At 36.4% G+C, this 19625-nt stretch overlaps 1 protein-coding gene and 1 pseudogene across 2 annotated transcripts in view; both read left to right on the top strand.

Moving 5' to 3' along the window:
- GALNTL6 (UDP-N-acetyl-alpha-D-galactosamine:polypeptide N-acetylgalactosaminyltransferase-like 6) overlaps window positions 1-19625 on the top strand; it is a 2035427-nt gene that overhangs the window by 969341 nt on the left and 1046461 nt on the right. The window lies entirely within an intron of this gene.
- On the top strand, window positions 14376-15037 carry LOC102817764 (annotated as a pseudogene).

Here is a 19625-nt window from a genome sequence, read left to right as displayed (position 1 = left end):
CACACCTTTCCCAATTTTAAAACATTCAGTGTTCCCATGTTCTGGAAATGGACTGGTATTGGCCATATTGAATCTGATGAACACATGGTTTATTATGCTGGAAATGACAAATTGAAGAGGAATGGTGTTGCAGTCATTGTCAAAAAGAACATATCCAGATCAGTCATGAGGTACAATGCTGTCTGTGATAGGATAATATCCATGTTCCTTCAGGGAAGCCCAGTTAATACCACTATTATTCAAATTTATACACCAACCACTAAAGCCAATGAGGATGAAATAGAAGAATTCTACCAGCTTCTTCAATCTGAAATTGACCAAACATGTCATCAAGATGTATTGCTCATTACTGGTGATTGGAATGCAAAGGTTGGGAGCAAAGAGGAAGGATCAGTAGTGGGAAAATATGGCCTTGGTGATAGAAATGATGCTGGAGAATGCATGACAGCATTTTGCAAAATGAATGATTTGTTCATTTCAACTACCTTCTTTAGACAGCGTAAGAGATAACTGTACACATGGACCTCACCAGATGGAATACAAAGAAATCAAATTGACTACATCTGTAGAAAAAGACAATGGAAAAGCTCCATATCATCAGTGAAAACAAGGCCGGGACAGACTGTGGAACAGACCATCAATTACTCATATGCAAATTCAAACTGATGCTGAAGAAAATGAAAACAAGTCCATGAGAGCCAAAATATGACCTTGAATATATCCAACCTGAATTTAGAGATCATCTAAAGAACAGATTTGATATATTAAATACTAAAGACTGAAGACCAGAAGAGTTGTGGGATGACATCAAAAATATCATACACGAAGAAAGCAAAAAGTCATTAAGAAGACAAGAAAGAAGGGAAAGGTCAAAATGGATGTCAGAAGAGACGCTTAAACTTGCTCTCCAGCATAGAGATGCTAAAGCAAATGGAAGAACTGAGGAGGTACAAGAGCTGAACAAAAAATTTCAAAGATCAGCTTGAGAAGATAAAGACAAATATGACAACAAAATGTACAAAGATCTGGAATCAGAAAACCAAAAAAGAAGAACACGCTCAGCATTTCTCAAGCTGCGGTACTGAAGAAAAAATTCAAGCCTCGACTTTCGTTATTGAAAGATTATCTGGGCAAATTATTGAATGATGCAGAAAGCATAAAGAGAAGATGAAAGGAGTACACAGAGTCACTGTAACAAAAGAAAATGATTAATGTTCAACTGTTTCAAGAGGTAGCATATGATCAATAGCTAATGATACTGAAGGAGGAAGTCAAAGGTACATTGAAGGAACTGGCAAAGAACAAGTCACTAGGAATTGATGGAATAAAAATTGAAATCTTTCAAGAAAGTGAAATGGCACAGGAGGCACTCACTCATCTCTGCCAAGAAATTTGGAAGACAACTATCTGGCTGACTGGAAGAGATCCATATTTGTGCCCATTCCAAACAGAGATGACCCAACGGAATGTAGAAATCATTGGGCAAGCTCTTTGCTATCCCATGTGAGTAAAGTTTTACTAAAGGTAATGCATAAATGGCTGCAAGCATACATTGACAGAGAACTTCCAGAGGTTAAAGCCAGATTCAGAAGAGACCGTGGAAAAAGGGATATCATTGCTGATGTCTGATGGATCTTGGCTGAAAGCAGAAAATATCAGAAAGATGCTTACCTGTGCTTTATTGACTATGCATCGTTTTCGATTGTGTGAATCATAACAAGTTATGGGCAACATTGCATAGTATGAGAATTCCAGAACACTTAATTGTGCTCATGAGGAATCTGTACCTGGTCCAATAGGCAGTTGTTCGAACAGAACATGGGAACACTGAATGGTTTAAAATTAAGAAAGGTGTGTGACAAGGTTGTATTCTTTCACCATACTTATTCAACCTGTATGCTGAGCAAATAAATCCAAGAAGCTGGGTTATATGAAGAAAAATGTTACATCAGGATTGGAGGAAGACTCATTAACAACCTTGCAGATGATACAACCTTGCTTGCTGAAAGTGAAGAGGACTTACTGATGAAGATCAAAGAGCACAGCCGTCGGTATGGATTACATCTCAATGTAAAGAACACAAAAATCCTCAGCACTGGACCAATGAACAACATTCTTATCAATGGGGAAAAGATTGATGTTGTCAAGGACTTCATTCTTATTGGATCAACTATCAACACTCACAGAAGCAGCAGTCAGAAAATCAAACAACGTATTACATTAGGCAAATCTGCTGCAGGAGAACTTTAAGTGCTGAAGAGCAAAGATGTCAGCTTGAGGACTAAGGTGCACCTGACTCAAGCTATGGTATTTTCAATAGCCTCGTATGCCTGTGAAAGCTGGACAGTGAATAAGGAAGACTATATTGATGCTTTTGAGTTATGGTGTTGGAGGAGAATATTAAAAGTGCCATATGCTGCCAAACGAACCAATAGTTCCATTTTGGAAGAAGTGCGGTCAGAGTGCTCCTTGAAGGCCAAGATGGCCAAACTTCATCTCTCATACTTTGGACATATTGTCAGGAGCAACCAGTCGCTGGAGAAAGATATCGTGTTTGGTAAGGTGGAGGGACAGAAAAAGGGAAGAAGACCCCCAACGAGATGGATTGGCCAAGTGGCCGCATTGATGGACTCTATTGTGGCAACAGTAGTGAGGTTGGCCCAGGTTGGGCATAAGGTCGCTTTGAATCAGTACTGACTCAGTGGCACCTAACAACAACATAGTATAATTTGGTCATTTGTCTTTTATTGTAATCTTGCTATTTTTGTTGCTAGCTGTTGTCAAGTTGACTAACTCATAGTGATCTCATACAAAACAGAATGAAACATTGCCTAGTCCTACACCATTAACAAGATCAGTTCAAATTAGATAATTGTGATACATAGTGGTTTTTCTTGTTTTGAAACTTTTTTATTATGAATTGAGTGATGGTTTATAGAGATCATCAGTTTTACACTCAACACATCTTATGCTTTGTTTCATCTCAATGACTGCAATTCCCTCCATGTAACATCACTTATCCTTCTCCCTTCATGTGGTTCTTATTTTCATTTCATTCCCAACACTTTTGAACTTTGTCCTTAGGTAAATTTTACCCCTTTGTTGTTGAATAGTTGACTATTCCATGGTGAGTATACATTACTAATGTTATCGTCTCTCCTATATATCTATCTACATCTTGGCTGAAAATTGGACCATGAGGGTGAATTCTAATCCAGATTTGTCTCTTTCTGACTAGTAAGCCTGATCTTTGTCATAATTTTGAGTTTTGTTCCACCTTTTCTCTCACTATATCCAGGACCTTCTAATGTCACCCCTTCAGAGCAGTTGGAAATGATAGCCTGACACCATCTGTTTCTCCTGGTCTCAGAGTCATGGAGATTGATGATCTCATGTTCCATTAGTCCACTATTGGTTGATTCCAAGCATCTTCAACTTTCATCACTCTGCTGTCTTTTGCATATAGATGGCCCAACAGGTGCATCTTACGTGACCCCTCATGTAGGATTTTTAAAAACTTTTATTGTGGATTAAGTAAAGGTTTATGTATAAGATAATCAGCTTTACATTAAAAAATTAATACACTTTGTTTCATCTCAGTAACTACAACAGTTATCTGCTTCCTTCTGGTGGCTCCTATTTCCATTCCTCCCACTTTTCTAATCCTTCTCACCTTTGTCCTTAGGTACATGTTGCCCCTTTGATTTTGAATAATTGACCACTTCATCATTCATAGTAACCATACTTTACTAGTGTTGTTGTTCCCCCTATATACCTATCTACTGCTTGTCTGAAAGTTGGTCCATGAGGGTGAGTTCCTTTCCAGACCTGAAGGGTGGTCTAGGGCTATACATTTCAGATTCCTCCAGTCTCTTTCTGACCAGTAAATCTGTTTTTTTGTGTATGTTTGTTTTAAATTTTGAGTTTTGTTCCACATATTCTACCACTCTATCTGGGACCCTCTAATGTGATCCGTTTCAGAGCAGTAGTTAGTGATAGCTGGACACCATCTAGTTTTTGTGGTTTCAGAGTCATTGAGAATGTTGCTCATATGTTCCATTAGTCTTTTAGGGTTATTAATTACAAGCATTTTCAGTTCTCATTAGTCTTCTTTCTTTTGCCCATGGAAAGACTGATAGCTACACCTTAGGTGGCCACTCATGAGCTTTTAATATGTCAGATGCTACTTATCAAAGTAGGATGTAGTACATTGTCTTTGCAGAATGTGTTATGCCAATTGACCATGGTGTCTCCTAAGACTATTGTCCTGAGTCTCCAGGCTCAGCTAGCTACTCATTGCTTTAAGATGTTTGTTAATATCTAAGAGTTTTTCATCATTTTGCCTGTTGTATGTTCCTCCATATTTATAGTTGTTTTTGCAGTAAAGGTAAGCACTCATGTACCAATATCATCTTTCAAACTTGTACATCTGTAGGATATATAAATACATATAGAGATATAGATATATACATATAGATATATATTATTGTTGTTAAGCGCCATAGAGTCAGTTTTGACTCATAGCAGTCGAGTATACGGTTTCTGAGGAGCATCTGGTGAGCCTGAACCATCTGGTGAGCCTGAACCACTAACCTTGTGATTCAAACTGAAACCTTGCAGTCCAGCACATTAATCCACAGCACGACACAAGGACCCAATATATGTTATTACTAAATGCTGTTGAGTCAGATCTTACTCATAGCTGCTCATAGGAGCAGCAGTATGTTTGAACATCTGACCTTGTGGTCTGCAGTCTAGTACTGATCCTACAGTGCCACACAAGGAGTCATGTTTACATATGTTGGATTAGCACTGGATTGTTAGTCACAAGGTCAGCAGTTCAAACTCACCAGCTGTTCCTCAGAAACCCTATACAGGGTGGCCATGAGTGAGAACCAACTTGATGGCAATTAACAACAACATATATATGAATTCCATGCTTTTTCCCATTCTCATTCAGTATATATCTCTATCCACGTATCTACCTACAGAATATTGTTGCTCCAAGGTTTTATATATACCACTAATTACCTATATCCCTTTATAGTCTTTGTGTATCTTCAATTGTCTTAATTATTCTGCTGTCAATCTCCTTCCAAGGTTGAGTATATTTGTTGTTGTTGTGAGGTGCCATGGGGTCAGTACAACTCATAGTCACCCTATGTACAACAGAAGGAAACACTGCCTGGTCCTGGGCCAACCTCACAATTGTTGCCATGTTTCAGTCTATTGGTTTTGCAGAATTGTATCATGCATTCTCCAGAATCATTTCTATCACCAAGGCCATATTTTCCAACTACTGGTCCTTCCTCTTTGCTCCCAACCTTTGCATTCCAATCACCAGTAATGAGCAATACATCTTGATTGCATGTTTGATCAATTTCAAATTGAAGAAGTTGGTAAAATTCTTCTATTTCATCCTCAATGGCTTTAGTGGTTGGTGCATAAATTTGAACAATAGCAGTATTGACTGGGCTTCCCTGTAGGCTCACGCATATTATCCTATCACTTACAGCATTGTACCTCATGACTGATCTGGATATGTTCTTTTTGACGATGAATGCAACACCATTCCTTTTCAATTTGTCATTCCTGGCATAGTAAACCATGTATTTGTCAGATTCAAAATGGCCAGTAGCAATCCCTTGGGTCAATAGGTATGAATTAATTGCTTCCATTATGTTAATTTTTGGGTAGTGCTGTTTGTTCCTGTGTTCTGCATGCCTTTTTTTTTTTTTTTTGCTTTTTCTTGTTGGTTTCTTCTTAGTTTTCATGTTTGCTTGTTATGCTTGGAAGTTCATTTTCATGGTTGGTTGTGAAGTATTAACTTTCTTTGGTGTTTCCTTATAGTCTATTAACTTTTCCCTCCATTTAAGACAATTTCTGGTAGTGTAGTGGTTACGAATTGGGCTGCAAACCTTAAGGCCAACAGTTCGAAACTACCAGCGGCTCTGCGGGAGAAAGATGACGTTCTGCTCCCGTAAAGATTTACAGCCTCGGAAACCCTGTACAGGGTCACTATGGGTCGGAACCGACTCAACAGCACTTAACAACAACAACGATTGTGTCCTATAATCTACCTGACCTCTTTACCACCTGGATCTCTGTTCCTACATTTTTACCTTCTTTGACATTGATATTATTTTGATCTTTGGTTGACCTCACAGCTCCTTTGAGTTCATAGTTGTAATTTTGCTCTATTCTGGACACTGCTATCTGTTGACTGTGTTACAGGTGGTGTTTCCATGCTAGCCAATCTCTGGTTGTTTTCTGCTGAATAGTTAGAGTTTAATCTGATTTTCTTGCCATTGTACGTAACATTTCTATTTTCCCTGGTACTTTTGGGGTTCTCTCCTTGTCTTTCATTTTGGAGAGTTTGATTATTAAATGTCTTGTTGACTTTCTTTTGGAGTCTATCCTTACTGGGGTACGTTTAGCTTCTTGAATGTTTATCTGCTCATCTTTCAATATGTTAGGGAAATTTTCTTCCAGAAGCTCTTCAACAATCTCCTCTGTGTACTTCTCTGATTCTTCCTGTTCCGTTATGCCAGTAATTCTTAAGTTGTTACTCTTCATGTTATCCAGCATGAATCTTAGACTCTCTTCAGAGTTTTTAATCCTTTTTTCTGCTTACTCTTCTGTCTTAGCAGTATAGAGATACTTGTCTTCCAGCTTGTTGCTTCTGGCTTCCATCTCTTCAATTCTGCTCTTTTCCCCTTTCAGTGTATTGTCAATTTCTGATATTTTATTAGTAATCATCTGGACCTCTTTTTGCAGATTTTGAATTGTTTCCAACGCTGTATCTATCTTGTTTGATTTTTCTTGTAGTACTTTCCTTACTTCTTCCTTGTTTTCCTCCACCCCTTTTCAGAGCATTTGAATTTGTTTCCATATTATTCTTCTGAATTCTTTCTCAGGCAAATCCAAAGCCTGCTCTTCCTCTTCTGGAAAGCCTTTGTCTCTCTCTAGCTCCTCTGTCTCAGTTATTCTTTTCTGTTTTTGGACATGTTTTGATACCTTTTGTTGTGTTTTATTGATCATTTCCAATAGTTATGTAGGTTTTTAATGGTTAAATGGATATTTTTTGTTGTGTTATTAGGCTTGCTTGATTTCTCCTAGTGGATATGATCAGGAGACTGGGTGTCTACTGGTGGATATGATCAGGAGATAGGGTTTCCTTTTCACATGTAGTGCTTAGCAGCTGTTATTGGCTCTTGTCTCAATGGTGGAATATTATGGGGCATGCTTGTAGCTTGGCTATATGGCCCCGATTGCTGACTCTTCTTGGGTAACGTAGAGAGAAAAAGCTCTTAGCTCCAGGAAAAATGTGTGATCATAAGGACCAAAAGCAGAAGCAATATAAAAGCAGAGACAAAAAAACACCTCTTTGAAACAAAAATAACACTGTGGCCAACTGGCCAGTCGCCTTGCTACACAGGCAGTATATGTGCACCATAGAAGCCTCCAGTAATACAAGGGATGTCCACTTGCTATGGCCTCTCCTCTAGTCACCACCATAGAGGTGTGCAGATAGATATTGAGAAGTTAATGGGAGAAAAATTGTTTACTATTTTTGTCTCTGAAGGTCAGTTAGGTATCTGCATGTGCACAGCGTAATTCTTAAAATAGTTGTATCTTTTTATGTTGGGGTTTTATAGATTGTGCATATGGTTTGTCTGTTAGGCCAAACCTGCTTTTTTTCTTATTGGATAGGCAGGAGTAAAGGGTCCCACACAAGTTAGCTTTAGGGTTGGGACCCACAGGCAGAAGTCAAAAGCAGCAGCCAAAGAATTTGCCCTTGAACCAATGGGGCTTTTACTCACTGTGCCATGGAAAAGCTGTGGTCTCAATGCTGGACTTTTCGGGGGGTGCTCACTCACCGGCCTGAAGGCATCCAGGCTGGGCAAAGAAAGCGCAACAGGGAAGAGGAAGAAAAAATTTGTAGACTCCTTCTCACACCTCCTTTTGTAAATGTCACTGGGCCGTCTTTAGAGATGGTTCCCTGTGCAGGTCTGGCTGTAGCCCCGCCCTCTGACCCCTCTGGGAAGAATGGCCTCACAGGAAGTCCCTTTTATTGACCCATCCCTAAATCGTGATATTTTTCTTTACACTGTGATTTTTCCACTGGCGGGTGCAGGGAAAGAATAAAGATATTTGATTGGGAAGTTGCACTGAAAATTATATGAGAACTACTTCGCTATGAAGAATTTACTTCAAACGACAAGACACATTCCATATTCCAAAGGTAGTCTTGTCAAATAGACACTAGTTCATTTTCTTGAGATTTGGCATTGCTGTTTCATCTGATTTAACCTGTGTTTCAATATGGTTTGTTATTTTATATAATTCCAATATGAATACTTTCCAGAATTCATATTCAGCCTATTAGAATAGATTCACTTTTCCTAGTAATAAAACCATTACGGTTACTGAAAAATCTGTAAGTAGATCATTTGCATCTCATGTAGAACACCTAATTAACATTGCTTATACCAGATTTATTGTAAACAATTTACTTTAAGAAGGAAAAAAATCAATTGTGTGACACTAAAAGAAATCATCTTTGTTATTAGCTATCAAAAAATAAGCAACCATATGTTTTTCCTTTGCTAATATTTTGTTCTGAATTATCCTAATTCATAATGGCCTAAAGACTTTTATCTTTATTTATCTTTCATCATCCTCCAAATTAAAAAAAAAAAAAAAAAAGAAATGTATGAGTATGTGATTTATTGTAGACTCAATGTCAGGATCTATGGTCTACCCTATGATTTATTTTATGTTCATGTGAAATTATTTAGGATGTTACAAGATAAGATATTTGTATTTAGCTTATTGGTATTTTAATATATGCTTTGATGTTTTCCTAACATTAACAATAAAAATTAATAAAGAAAAATATGTAATAAATATGCATACTATTATTTGTTGTAGTTGTTAGGTGTCATCAAGTCAGGCTAAATGCATGGTGATGCTATCCTCAATGGAGGGAAATGCTTCAGGGTCTGCAGCATTCCCATGAATGAAATTATAACAGAATATGTTTTCTTGTGAACTGCAGGGTATTCATTGGCTTATTTTCTAAAGATCATGAGATCTGACTTCCTAAACTGTCTTTCTCTGTAAGCATTACTGAAGCTTTCCAGCATCATAACAAACAATCCTCCACTGACAGATGGTTGATGGTTATGCTTTCAGTTCATTGGCCTAGAATCAAATTTGGATCTCCCACATAGAAGGTGAAAATTCTACCACTGAACTACCAATATCTCAAGAATAAGGATTAAGAAAGGAAAATGTCTCACCCTTTCTCAACTAAGATAATTAGCTATAACAACTTCAAAATAATTTTTAAATAAAAACAAAAGAAAAAAAAGAGTAGAGAAAAATTAGTTAAATTAAAGTAGAAAACATTAAAATTATTTTTAAAATGAATCTAATAGTACATTTTAACAAAACAATAATTGCCTTCTTAGAAAAGACTAATAGGTAAATTCTCCCAAGATTTAACACAAAAATGAAGAATATGCAAAAGATAATTATTCAAATTAGAAGGTCACAAATTCTGCACAGTTATCTAGTACTTATATAACAGAAACACCACAAGTGGAGGGATTTAACAAAAATAATGTTCTTCTCTCACAGTTTAGGAAGCTGGAAGTTCAAATTCTAGTTAGCTCTAGGGGAAGGCGTTCTCTGTTTCTAGGAGGTGCTCAACACACTTAACCTGGGTCCAAAGGATAAATTCCACTTCCAACTCTTCTTTCATGGAGATACTGAGGTCCCTCTGTACTCTAGTGGATTATTTAAGCCCTTTTATTTCTCAAAAGAGTTTGACTCTAGATACAACCTAATCCTGTAAATTCTATCCTACCTCATTAACTTCATAGAAGTTAAGATTTACAACACATTGATTAATTACATCCAATTATAAAATGGAGTATAATTATGTAATACTGAGAATCATGGCCTAGACAAGTTGACATATATTTTAGGAGAATGCAATTCAATCCACAGGATTCCATGCTTTGAGCCCAAAAATATCTATGTCCTTGCAACATGTACAACACATTGACTCTATCATGTTATACTAAAAGTTTTAAATCAACTCCAAGTTTAAAATCTCCAGGAATGAAATTATTTTTTATCTGTAAATCTGGAATACAAGTTATCTGCTTCCAAAGTTCAGTAGTGGAACAGGTTCAAAGTAGACATGTCAATTAGAATTTGGAAGCAAAGATGGATAAAGGATACTGAGTAAGTAAAAATAACAAAAAAAAAAACAAAAAAAAAACAGCAGAGCAATTTCCATTAGTTCTCAAAGCTTGAAAATAAACCTCTGTTGTCTGAGACCATGCAGGCAGGTGTTGGTATTCTGTCTCCCAAGACCCCTGGATGATAACTCTGCTATTTTGGGGCTGGGAAGCCCATTTTTCATAGTCCCTTGGAGTGGTGGTCACATTCCATCAGCCTTGTCAGGCCTTGTTCTCTCCTTGGGCATGGCACTCCTGCCCCCATAGATTTGAGTAGTAGATCTGGTCTCATATTCCTAGAATGCATGAACAGCAATCCAACACTCCAGAAATAAGTTGCTGAAGAGCTGATCCTTTGAAATCTAGGATGCCATGACTCCATCCTTTGAGACTCAGCAAGTCAAGACTCTACTCTTTTAGATCTCAGAGACCAGAGATCTATCTTTTGAGAATGAGACAGCTCTGCTCTTTGGGCTCCTTGTTTCTTAAATTTCTGCTTCCTGATTCTTTTATCTCTTTGACCCTAAGCTTTTTGAACTTCTTGGATCTGTCCTCTGTTTTACTCACGCAAGTGTAACAGTGCTATTTAACTCTTCTGATAAGTGACTAGAAGCACCCCATTCCACCAGTAGGCTCAACTCTATTTCTCTGAATGTTGGTAAACCAAGTTCCATAGACAAATGATCAGAGGCAACTTCTCTGCAGCTCTCTTACTTTATGGGTCTCATTGCAGGTCTCTCATGACAGCCTTCTGGTTCTGGCTGTCTACTCTATCTCTGCTGTTAAAGCTCTCTTTATTCCCTTCGAATTCTTCACCCGAGTTGCCTTGGAGACCCATGATTCTACAACAATCTCATCTAGGTAATCTAGGCTTTTACTAATAGCACCTTAAGACTTGTTCAGCCTTTACTCATTACTCAATTCCAAAATCACTTCCAAATTTTAGGTATACGTTAAAATAGCCACCAACTAGAGCTGCAATCCAACAGTCATATGCCAGTTTGTACTGCTATTGTGTACTGAGTGTTGCCATGATGCTGGAACCTATGCAATATGTATTTTAAATACCAGCAGTATCACCCATAATGGATAGGTTTCAGCAGAGCTTCCAGATTGACATACTAAGAAGAAGGAGACACAAACCATTTCTTGAAGGCTGTTGTTAGGTGCATACCAGATGGGTCCAAGTGACCCTATGAATGCCAGCCTCACAATTGTTATTTTTGAGCATATTATTGCTGCCACTGTGTGAATCCATCTCTTTGGCGTTCTTTCTTTTCTTTTCTTTTCTTTTTTTCAGTAACTCTCCACTTTTCCAATTATAATGTCCTCTCCAGAGACTAGTGCTTCCTGGCAATGTGTCCAAAATAAGAGAGACAAAGTCTTTCCATCCTTGTTTCTAAGGAACAATCTAGTTATTCCAAGAAATATGTTTCCATGGGACTTTCAATATTCCCCCACCATAATTTAATTGTGATGATTACTTCTAAAGTTTTCCTTATTCACTATACAGCTTTCACAAGTATACCAAACCATTGAAAATACCATAATTTGGGTCAGGTACAACATAGTTCACAAAGTGACATTTTGATCTTGAACATTTAACACAGAAGTGTTATGAGGTCTTTTGCAACAGATTTGATGAATGAAATAACTTACTTGATTTCTTGACTGTTGCTTTTATGAGCATTTATTGTGGATCCAAGCAGCATAAGTCTTTGACATCTACAAAATTTTCACCATTTAACATTGTGTTATTTATTAGTCCTGTTTTGAGTATTTTCATTTTCTTTACATTGAGTTTCAATCCATACAGAGGATGTAGTCTTTGATATTTATCAGTAAGTATTTCAAGTCATTTTTGCTTTCAACAAACAAGGTTGTGCCATCTGAAAATTCCAGATAGGTTAATGAGTCTTCTAGTCCTGATGCCATATTCTCCTTCACACAATCCATTTGATCAGATTCTTTGTTCAGCATACACGTTGATTAAGTATGATGAAAGTATACACCCAGCTGCATACCTTTTTTATTTCAAACCATTCATTATCTCCTTGTTCAGTTCAAATGACTGGCTCTTGGTCTTTATGAGCACAAATAGGTATCATGGAATATCTATTCTTTGAAATATTATCCTTAGCTGGTTATGAGCCTCACAGTCAGATGCATTTGCATAATCAATAAAGCACAAGTAAACTTGTTGGTATTCTCTACTTTCAACCAAGATTCATCAGAGATCAACAAGATAACCTTAGCTTCATATTCTCTTATGGATTCAGCTTGAATTTCTGGCAGCTCCCTGATGATAAACTACTGAAACCATTTTTTAATTATCTTCACCAAAATCTTACTTGCATGTTATATTAATAAAATTCTATGATTTCCACATTCTATTGGATCATATTTCCTTGGAATGGGCACAAATATGGATCGCTTCCATTCAGTTGAGCGGGTATTTGTCTTCCAAATTTGTTTGGCATAGAGGAGTGACTTCAGTACTTCATCAGTTTGTTGAAATACTTCCATTTGTATTCCATCAATTATTGGAAGCTTGTTATTTGTCAATGCCTTCAGTGAATCTGGGTCATCTATCTTCAATATCATTGTTTCTTCATTACATGGTACCTCTTAAAATGGTTGAACATTGACTGAACATTGAATACTACTATTCAAATGTACACACTAACCACTGAACCCAAGAATGAAGAAATTGAATTATACCAACTTCTTAAGTCTTAAATTGATCAAACATGCAATTAAGATGCATTGATAATTTCTGGTGATTGGAATGCCAAAGTTAGAAACACAGAGGAAGGATTGGTAGTTAGAAAATACATCCTTGGTAATAGAAACAATGCTGATGATTACTGATAGAATTTTGAAAGATCAATGACATTTATTGCAAATACATCTTTTCAACAACATGAACTGTGACCATACATGTGGAATGATCCAGATGAATACACAGGAGTCAAATTGACTACATTTGTTAGAATAGATGATGGAAGATCTCAATATCATCAGCCAAAACAAGGTCAGGGACCCACTGTGGAAAAGACCATCAATTTTCATTTGTAAGTTCAAGTTAAAGCTGAAGACAATTATAAATCTATGAAAGCAAAACACAACTTTGAGTATATGTCATCTGAATTTAGAGGTCATCTTAAGAACAGATTTGATGCATTTAATACTAATGACCAAAACCAGAGAAGTTCTGGGATGACATCAAGTACATCACATATGAAGAACACAAAAGGTAGTTGAAAAGACAAGAAGGAAAGAAAGGACCAAAATGAATGCCAAAAGAAGAGACTCTAAAACTTGCTATTGAACATAGAGAAGTTGATGTGACTAGAAGTAATAAGGAAGTAAAAGAGTTGGGAAAAAACAAAATCAAAGGGCAGTTCAAGAAGACAAAGTAAAGCATATAGTGGAATGCCCAAACACCTGGGAGTTAGAAAACCAAAAGAGAATAACACACTTTTTGTTTCTCAAGATGAACAAAGTGAAGAAAACAAGTCAAGTCTCAGGTTATAATATTGAAGGATTCTATGGGCAAAATATTGAATGATACAGAAAGTATAAACAGAAAAAAAAAAAAAAAAAAAGAAGAAGAAGAAGGAATATACAGAATCTTTGTACCAAAAAGAAATGGTAACATATTTCAAGAGGTAACATATAAACAAGAAGCAGTCATAAGCAGAAGTATAAGATGCACTACAGGCACTGGAAAAATGCAAGACTCCAGGAACTGATGGAATACAATTGAAATGTTTCAACAAAGTGATGCAGCACTGGATATCCTATGTCAAGAAATTTGAAAGACAACTAGCCGGCCAACTGATTGAAAGAGATCCATATTTGTATCCTTTCCAAAGAAGAGTGACTCAATGAAATGTGAAAATCATCAAACAATATCATTAATATTACATGCAAGTAAAACTTTTGCTTAAGTTTATAATCATTTAACCATTCAAAAATGGTTGCAGCAGAATTTAAGCAGCTCCTTGGTTACAAGAGGAAGGTGATAGCGGCAGCAAAGGCAACTGAAGGCAGCAAAAGCAGCTCAGCGGTCTCTGGCATGCTGTAATTCTCTCAGCTGCACAGGATTTAACTACCATCATGCCGAGCGAAAGGGCAAAGACCAAGACCACCAAGAAACGCCCTCAGCACAGAACATTCAACATGTTTACCATGTTTGACCAGTCACAGATCCAGGAATTCAAAAAGGCCTCAACATGATTGATCAAAATAGAGGTGGCTTCATCAACAAGAAAGAGCTGCATGACATGCTTGCTTCCCTGGGGAAAAATCCAACTGATTTGTATCTGGATGCTATGATGAATGAGGCTCTTTTTGTTGTTGTTAAGTGTTGTTGAGTTGATTGAGACACATAGCCACCCTGTAAAGGGTTACCGAGGAGCAGCAGATGAGCTTGAACCGTAGACCTTGCAGTTCAAACAGCTTTGCAGTCTGACGCATTAACCCACAGCACCAAACTAGGTCCCATTAATTTCACTATGGTCCTTAAGATATTTGGGGAGAAGCTAAATGGGACAGGTCCAGAAGATGTCGTCAAAAATGATTTTGCTTGCTTTGATGAAACAACTGGCACCATTTAGGAAGATTCCCTGCAGTTGCTGCTGACAACCATGGGAAATCAGTTTACAGATGAGGAAGTGGATGAGCTATACAGAGAAGTGACTATTGACAAAAAGAGGAATTTCAATTACATTGAGTTCATACGCATCCTTAAACATGAAGTAAAAGACAAGGGTGACTGAATGAACTTCAAATTCCAGCCAAGCATTCCTTGTTGCCACTCTGGATATTTCTGAGGCTGTCTCTTAGAGCTTATTGCATGCCCTTAGTTTTACAGCTTTTGCCTTTTTGTAGAATTTATTATTTTGGGCACATTTGTTTAATCAGATTGGAAATGGTTCAAGTAAATAGAATTGGGAGAAAGATCTTTGCCTTATCAAAGCCTAAGGAAAATATTCTCAGATTTTCCCAATTTATTGGATTTTTTGCATTTTTTGGTAATTACAAACTTTTACAAGGAACAACAACAAAAAGTGGTTGCAGCAGTACTTAGAGAGGGAGCTGCCAGAAATTCAAACTTGACCAGAAGGGCACATGAAATGAGGAACATCATTTCTTATGTCAAATAAATCTTAGCTGAAAGCAGAGAATACTAAAAGGTGGTGACTTGTGCTATGTTGACTACGCAAAGCCATTGGACTATGCAGATCATAACAAACTATGGACACCATTGTGTCAGGGTTGTACCATTTTACTTATTCAATCTGTATACTGAGCAAGTAATACAAGAAACTAGATTATAGGAAGAAGAACATGGCATCTGTACTGGAAGAAAACTCACAAAAAAAACAGTGATATGAAGATGACAGGACTTTGTTGGAAGTGAGAGGCATTGAATTATTTACTGATGATGACCAGAGATTTCAGCCTTCAGAATGGATTTCAAGTCAATGTAAAAAAAAAAAAAAAAGAAAATCCTCACAACAGGACTGATCAATAAATAACATCATAATAAATGGGAGAAAAAAGATAAAAGTTGTCAAAAAATTCATTTTACTTGGATCCACAATCAACACTTACGAATGTAGCAGTCAAGAAATCAAAAGAAGTATTGCATTAGGCAAATGTACTGCAAAAGACCACTTAGAAAATTTAGATAACAAAGATGTAACTTTGAAGACAAAGCTATACCTGTCCCAAGTCACAGTATTTTCAGTAGCCTCATATGCATGTGAAATCTGTACAAATAGTAAGGAAGACCTAAGAAGAAATGCTATATTTTAATTGTGGTGGTGATGGAGTATACTGAAAGTATTGAAAACTTCCAGAAGGAAGAACAAATCTGTTTTGAAAGAAATACAGCTGATTGCTCATTAAAAGGGATTATGGAGAAGCTTTGTCGCTTGTATATTGCACATTTTGTCAGGAAGGACCAGTCCCTAGAGAAGATATCATGCTTGGTAAAGTTATATATATATATAAAACTTTAGATCTAATTAACATTTAGATCTATGATCTATATAAAAGATGGATTGATACAGTTGCAGAAACAATGGGCTCAAACATAACAACAATTGTGAAGATGTCACAGGATTGGGCAAAGTTTTGTTCTGTTGTACATAAGGTAGCTATGAATAGAAACTGTTTAACAGCACATAACAACATAACAGTGCTTCCATAATAACAATACCACAAAAGAAAGGCTTCAGCAAACTGACATTTATTATCTCTTAGAAAATATTTTCTATTAGAAATCTATTTTTTTCTTAGAAGACCAGAGTCTTAGTTTAGGCTGTCAGAAATAGGGAAAGGCTTTCTTTCTGTGTCAGCTATGGAGGAGAAGGTCTTTAGCTTCTTTTTTCTGGTTCCTGGGAAATCTCTATGTGTCTTGGCAGCACTTTTCTCTTGGGTTAAGGCGGTTCTCAGTTCAGGGACTCTTGGTCCAAACAACAGTTTCCTCTCAAGGCACTTTCTTGTTGGTACTGAAGTTTCTCTGAAATCTGTTAACTTGTTTAATCTCTATTTTTTCTTCTATCTCAAAAGAGATTGATTCATGATATACCCATCATGTAAATTATATTCTTTTTAATGAACATAACTGCATCTCATTCTGCTTACCTAACAGCATTGTTGTTGCTGTTCAGTGTCATCAAATCAGTTCTGACCCATAATGACCCTTTATAGGATTCCCAAGGAATGGCTGGTGAATTTGAAGCACGGACCTTGTGGTTCAAACAGAATTTGTAGTCCAGCACATTAGCCCCCAGTGCCATACCATACAGGCTAGGAATTACAGCACATATAATTATCATATCATATCACAAAAGGAAGTGTAATCACATAATACTGAGAATTATGGCCTACACAAATTGACACATATTTTCAGGGGTTGCAATTCAATCTCTAACAGGAACTATAAATAAAAATAGAGTAGAAAACTATTCATAAATTATTCTTAATATAACAATAAAAATAAAGTTAAAAGCCATATATTGTTGTTGTTAAGTGTCACTGAGTCAATCCCTATTCATAACAACCCTATATAAGGTTTCCAAGTAGGTACTGATGAATTCGAACTGCCGACTTTGTGGTCAGCAGTCCAGTGCTTATCCTCCAGCACAAACCAAGACTGTAAGACTTTTATAATATGTAGATTAGTGTTAAAATTCAGTCTCTGTATATTGACTGCTTCTGAGAAAGGAGGAAGAATAAAGATCATTGAAATCTACATTGTTATTTTCAACTGTTATTCAAAATCTTTTAAAAAATTAAAATGGTATTTGAAGCACATGTAGCTTAAATGTTATGATTGAATCATACTAGATGTCACTTAACAACAACAGATGGTTGTTGATATACTATAAATGGTTATTGATATACTATATATTTCATCAAAATAATATATTAAATTAGTTGAATAAAGAGTTATTGTGGAGGACAATAAAAACCAAGGTGGTGGTGGTGGTGGTGTTAAGTGCTGTCGAGTCTCTCTTCCAATTCATAGTGACCAAGTATAGGCGTTCTGAACAGTGGTTGCTGACCACTTTTCTTGTGCTTCAAATCGGCTTTGCAGCCTAGTGTTTATCCTACCGGGCCACACCACAACTAGGTATTGCTTGAAAAAACAATCTCTCTAGTTCAAGATTTTAAACAATGACACTTGCCAGTTTTACTTCAAAATTGTAGATTTCTAAGTTCCCATTTCACAATTTGAATTTAATTTAGTTACAGTTCCACATTGCATGACAGATTGCTTGGAAGTGACTGATGATATACTTTTTAACATTCATATTTTGCTTGCATGCTTGAAACTGCTGATGGAAACATTTTCTAATCCTTAGATTCTATATTTCCTTATTAGTAAAATTTATTTTAGCAAGAAAGGTCACTTTCTTTTTTTTAAACCAAATGAAAATAGTGTGAAATATTTTCCTAACCTGCATCTAGGATCTTGAAAATTTAGTTTGTATTTTAACTCTGTGATCTAATATATTTTACAAATGATGATTTTGACATACCCTTATGTTTCATGGTCTAGTCTATGAAAAACAGCAGCTGTGGACTATTTAGAACTTAATTAAAGAAAGAAACATTACTATTTAGGGGAAAATAAATATATCTAATTATGAATTAAAATTCGATGCTTTGTTCAAGCGAAAGGCAGAAAGTAAAGAGGTTAATTAGCAATTTCAAGTTAAACATTGTGAAACATGAAATGTAAAAAGGTTTTACACAAAGGCTCCTTAGAGGTTTGATTACAAATGGATCCTGTAAACCAGAAATCTTGGCACTGATAACTAAGATGTACTTAAATGATACAATTCATACAGTAAATTAATGGATTCTAGAAAACAATGGAGAGGAAGAATGATATATTATATATAAGTTAATATAATTTATTGTTTAAATGCATTAATATATTACAATGAAGAAAAAAATAACTTTTCGACTTGATGGATGTTGTTAGTTATCTTCATATCAACCCCAATTCATGAAGACCTAATGATGAAATTTTGCCAGATCCTTCACTGTCTCTATGGTTTTTTATGTTGTTGGATTTATTATTGAAGCAATTGTGGCAATCTCCCTAACTGAAAGTTTTCCTCATGTTTACTGACCCTCTCTATATTTTACCAAGCATGTCCCTTTTCTAGAGATAGCTCTTTCTAAAGTAAGAAAGAAATATTGAAATTCTTATTTCTGAAGAACAACATTCCAGTTGTATCCCAAAGTGATAAAACCAACAAAACCCATTGTTTACAGGCAATTCAGCTCAAAATGACTCCCACAGCAGTTCAGAATAGAACTGATCCACAAGGTTTTCCCTGTGGCTGCAATCATAGAAAAGGAGATAGCCAGGCATTTCTTCCAAGTTGTCACTCCATGAATTTTAAACTGCCAAATTTTCAATTGGTATTGAGAGCAAGCCATTTGTGTCACTCTGGTACCTTTACTAAGTAGATCATTTTTGTCGTTGTTGTTATTGTTAAGTGCCATTGAGTCAGTTTTGTATATACAGATCCATATATCATTTCCAAGGTGGGTTTGAACTGCCAACTTTGTAGAGAGAAGTTGAATGATTATTCTATAGTGACATACCATAGATGTTGTTGTTAGGTGCTATTGAATCAATACCAACTCATAGCAACTCTATGCACAACAGAACAAAACACTGCCTGGTCCTGCACTAACCTCAATTTTTGCTACACTTGAGCCCATTTCTGGCTGCCACTGTGCCAATACAATTTTCTCCAATCCTCCACTTTTAAGTATGATGACTCCTTCTCCAGGGACTAGTTTCTCCTGATACTCTTTGTTACGCTTGATATC

This window comes from Chrysochloris asiatica, unplaced genomic scaffold (assembly GCF_000296735.1).
Source record: "Chrysochloris asiatica unplaced genomic scaffold, ChrAsi1.0 scaffold00066, whole genome shotgun sequence".
NCBI lineage: Eukaryota > Metazoa > Chordata > Mammalia > Afrosoricida > Chrysochloridae > Chrysochloris > Chrysochloris asiatica.
Note: the sequence above shows the minus strand (reverse complement) of the source record. Positions and strands in the feature narration are given on the sequence as shown.